The sequence below is a fragment of the Octopus bimaculoides genome, chromosome 6 (genome assembly GCF_001194135.2).
Source record: "Octopus bimaculoides isolate UCB-OBI-ISO-001 chromosome 6, ASM119413v2, whole genome shotgun sequence".
Classification (NCBI taxonomy): Eukaryota; Metazoa; Mollusca; class Cephalopoda; order Octopoda; family Octopodidae; genus Octopus; species Octopus bimaculoides.
The window spans coordinates 24441593-24447210 of record NC_068986.1 but is presented as its reverse complement, the minus strand read 5'-3'; positions in this window follow the sequence as shown (position 1 = coordinate 24447210).

The following is a 5618-nucleotide window of genomic DNA, read 5'->3' as shown; positions in this document are numbered from 1 at the left end:
TATATATATATATATCATCGGCCATATTTCTTTTCTTAACTTGAGTTTCTTACTTTCCTTCTGATCAGCGGCAAAGGATATCGATAGAATAAGTGCTAGGCTTACAAACAGTAAGTCCTGTGGCCGATCTCTCCAATTTAAAAACCCTCTAAGGCGGTGCTCAAGCATGGCTGCAGTGTCCAAGAACATGGACACACCCGCACAGACACATTCACACACACATTCACACACACGCACTTACATATACACACACAGACCGAACATTAAAAACTATGCATTAACAAAATCGAACGTTAAAAATAATAAAAAAGCAAAACAACAAAGTCTTATATATGGAATGTATTAGCTCGACGCTCAGTAAAGATGGAAAAAAGAATGGATTTTTTACGCTTCGAGCATCGCACTTCGTCAGAAATAGGAAAAAGGAAAAGTCTAGAGAAGGAAGGAAAAAAAGTCCAGGAAAAGCACGTGTGTAGTTACATAGCTGAAATGTAAATATATCATGATCATGATCATCATCATCATCGTGTAACGCCCATCTTCCATGCATGGGCTTCTTTTCCCTTTCCATCTATCAAATCCGTTCACAAGGCTTTTGTCGGCCCGAGGCTATAGTAGTAGACAGTTGTCCAAGCTGCCATGCAGTGGAACTGAACCCGTAAGCATGTTGCCGGGAAGCTCACTTCTTACCACACAGTCACGTCTTTCGTTTATAATCTAGTTTTATTTCAATGATTTTACTAATACACTAGAGAAGTGCATGACTAACATTACGAAATCTTAATACATTTGAAGCAAAAATATAGAAGCGTAATCAGACGTTATTATAAATCTCAATGGAATGTCCCATAATACAACAGTAATGCTTTTACATTTGCTTATGAACACATCGGTATACAGTGCACGTGACCAGTTAGCATCAATTTGTGATTCCATGTTACTAGACAAAATATAGCTGGCGACCACAGGTGCCGTTATCTGATTTTGCCAATAAATCTGGTTGGTGAATAATAGAGATTGTATGAGAAATTATGACCTGTGGGAGCTAGAGACCGCAGCTTTATATAGTTAACATGACTTCAATTTTTCTTTCAAGCAGACTACATTGATGTTACATATATGTTCATGGCAGCATCTTATATATATTTTTCATAGTAGTAGTAATAGTAGCAATAGTAATAGCTGTAGTATTAATAGTATTAGCAGTAGAAGTAATAGTAGTAGTTTTAGTAGTATCAGTAATAAAACTATAATAATAATAATAATAATAATAATAATAATAATAATAATAATAATAATAACAATTTCAGCTAGTGATGTTGATATTACAGATCTCAACCAGATGTACTATGCATCAGCGAAAATCTCAACGATTCTATGTGGTGAAAAGATTAGAAAACAACATTTCCACAAAACGCCTACTGGCAAGAGCGTATTCAACACCAAGTTCAGCTACTTAGGTTTTACATAGAATGTTTAAAAAACCTTAAGTTTGAAAACACTATCAAACCAGTAAAAATCCGAAAATTAAAGAAAAAATGTAATCTGAAAATCATACTTGACATCGACGCCACTATAGAAACTATCAAGCAAAAGGTATGTGCTAAAGCTGCTTGTATTGCAAGGTATGAAAAGTGCGTTATATTCTTCAAAGAAAAGAACGTGTCCAAAAATAACCCTATAAATTCTTATAGAAAGACAAGGAAAATACCAGTTACATTAATACCAGTTAGTGCATACGGTGCAAGAACAATTTATTGTATACATTTCCTGCTTTCACCATTACGACAATCTTTAATATTTAGTCCCACTATAGCCATAGTGGCAGTACAAAATGTAAATTCAAGTTTTAGTCACACTTAAGTTGCTTTCAGTATATTTATCAATTGGGTTTTTATTTTATACAACATTAAAAACTTGAACGAACCCTGAATGCATGTCTCTGTATTTTAGACGTCTGAATTTGTAATTTATGCTTTTCATTTATATTTTTCAGTACATTACTGAGTTAATAGAATCATAATTTTTTTCCACTCATGTTCAATAAGAATTTCTGTGCAGCTATCAGAAAATGCTGGGGTTAACAGTAAGGTCCTGAAGATTTTCCTTCCAGTGCATAGCGTTTCTTGCAGATTTGTCGCCTTTGTTTTTGATTTAGTACTGACCCTGACACTAATTAAAATTTTTGATTAACGATACCAAAGAGTACCGTTTCTTTGCTGCTTCAGGCCAACATTTACTTGCAAACATTTATACCTGTAAGAACTTGGTAATTACTAGCATTATTAAATATTTCAGTATCCATGAATATGTAGAATTATTTAATCACTCACGACAGGATCGTAGCTGTGAGTGTAAATCTGTATTAACACCTTATGGAATCCGGATTTCAGTAATGTATCAACCCCTACAACAGAAAACAACCTCGCAATATTGTTATCCAAAATTTCAGATAAGAGCATAAGAATGCCTGAGCACGATAATTACCTGCAGTAGAACCATGAAATAAAAAGCCAAAACTGAATTTTTTCCGAGAAAGTTTGATAAATCTTACAAAACCAAATTATATTCAATCCACTGTGAAGCCCATACATGAGCACAGAAAATGAAAGCAACAGACCATGAAATTAATAAACCTCACTGAAAGCTTGACACGGAGAATGCGGACGGTTAATTTCAAGTAATGAAGAAACAGAAAGTACCAGTTGAAAACAAATATATAGGATGCAAAGCCAAAAAATTTGCACAATGGAATGACGTTAAAAAAATGACAAGCAATAAAGATGAACACCTTGAAATAACCAAAGGATATCAGTGGACCAACACCTAAATTATATTCCGCTCCGTATGACGTAATTGTATGCGACTACGAAATACAAACAGATGCTTAAAGAAGTACACGTGGCAGAAGTTATCCATGGAACATAAAAGAGGAATCTAATACTATCTACCATCCAATATACTGACTAAGATTTAATTCCATTAGTAATGGAGCGACAGTACATGCACTGGTCTTCTTGGGTCAACGTCTGATTGAAGTTTAATGCTTTAGAATTTCTCTTACATTACTGACGATCGCAATCAGAATACTATACAGAGGGTTTAAAATGAAATGTTTGCATAAGTGCAGAAAGTATGGCGAAAAGACGTCATCTTTTATTTTACAATACATTCTTTAGAATATTGTTATCAAACAGGTGGCTGATCAAAATAAACTTCAAAAACTTTAATAAAAAACTGACAAAAAGCAAATAGATTTATAATGATGAACTTAAAACTGAATGCGAAGATAACTTGAAATATAAATTTACGATTGAATATGAAGATAACTTGAAATATGAAAATAATTTATATTAACGGTTTGCAAAAGAAGTTATCTCTGATATATTAACGGACGACTTCTCTGCGTTTTTCAAGAAATACATTTGTTAATTCTTTAAAAAGATTAAAAATGATCATTCATTCTGTAAATAATAAATTCATGAGTGATAACAAATGCTGAAATCGGTTGATGTAAATTAAATATATTTTTCTTATTTAAATTATCTTAGTATTAATATATCTTTAATGGTATTACAATAATTTTGTCTGATAAGCTAACATTTATATTTCTCTCCTTCACTCTCGCATGTTTTCTTGCTTTCATGTTTTGCATATGCGCAATATTATGTTTAAAATCGGTTGATGTAAATTAATTATAGTTTTCCTATTTAAAATTTTATTAACATTGATATAACCTTAAATGTATTACATCGTTTTCGGTGGATATGCTTCCATTTATTTTTGTCTCTTTTTCCTCTTCCTCTTCACACACTACAGCATGTCTTCATGAGTTCGTGTTTTGCATATGCACAATAGTATATATAAGAAAAAAATATACGAACGGATATAAACAACTGCATAATGGCACAGACACACACACACACACACACACACACACACACACACACACACACACACACACGCACATATATATACTGTATACGCATTTAAAACCGAATAAAAAAATATAGCCACGAATGTCTCATACGTGATATATATAGGTTTCTCAAAGACAACATACTGCCTTAATTCTCCAATATAGATTCTTGTGGATGTGCCGTGCTTCAAAATCAATATACATTTAAGGAAAGTGAAAGATCTCAGTAACGGCTAGCGAAGACGCCAGATGCATTGCGGACAAGTTAAGGCTTGTCAGAGCGTGTACCAGCTGCTAGCCACGTGTCCAGACGAGATTTGTCGCCTCCGATATACGAAACAGTAAATAAAAAACTCTCACTGCTATTGTGAATTGCCATTTGGTTGAATAAATATCCGGTAGATAGAATTGAAACAACATTAAATGTTTTATTCAATGTTACCTATGTCGCAATGCATTTACAATATCGCTGATAAAGGCTTTCGAATCCTCTTTGAGACATTCACTTGTGCATTCCATATTCAATTCTTCACCGCAGCTTTCACCCCATATGTGTCATAATATTGTTGTACATTTTCCGATACTCAGTCTTTCACCATCTTCTGTGATGCATCGTAACTGCAATTCAAGTTGTAGGGATTACAACTTGTTTGTTGGCACGAATTTGACAATCGTCGCAGCTGGTTGTCTCCCATTGCGTGGTTTGTTTTCAATGTCAGTTTGCTCTTTAAACTTCTCTAGGCAACTGTACACATTGCACTTCTGAATGATGTCATCTCCGTAAACCCCCTGTAGCCTTCAGTGATGTCGAACTCGTAACAGCACGTTACTTCTGCTTGGAATCTATTATTTGCTGGAAAGGATAAAGAAAAGAAAGAAGAGTTACTATGGCAGATGAGTCATTTTACCAACGTTTGCAGTGTAAACGATTTATGTCAGCTAATGAAATTGTGAAAACTTCTTTTGGATACCATTCAGAACAACCCACGTTCATTGAAATACAGAATGTTTCCAGTGTTAAATGTATTCTGTCAGCATCAATGTATATTGCTCATTTCGTATGGTTAAAATATTGAAATCTCTAACTCCCAACATGCATAGAGCCGTGCTCTCATAAGATACATACGTATAACATAATTGTATGTATAATCTTCCTCTTGTATTATATGAAACCCATACGTTCTAAATATGCTATTCATTAGAACTCAGTTTTAACATACAAAATGAAGTTAAACATTAATAGCGTATGGAGTTATGATCCGTTGATAATGAACAACATATCCATCATGTGAATAAAGAGACATATACAGGAGTTTAGGCACCACCGCATGCAGTCTCTGGATAAAACTAGAGAGCCAGTGCCAGAGTGTACAGAAAGACTAGGAAGAATTTAGATGAAATCATAAATAAGGAGGGCAGTAGGACCTTCCCTAGATACCGGGGCAAAATTGGAACAAACTTGAAAGAGTTTGTGATCTAACAAGCAGAATAAACTCGTGGTACGAAACAGATGAATTTCAAGAGCTGAATTTTGTTGCGGCTGCACCGTATCAGGAAGGCTCTGAAAAACGCTAAGCTTAACATTAAAATCATGGATTAACCAGAGTCTTTCATCAGATCACAGTTACATAAGAAATACCGCTAAGCATTTTGCCCTGCGTGCTAACGATTCTGCCAGCTCGCCGCCTCTAGGCTGGGG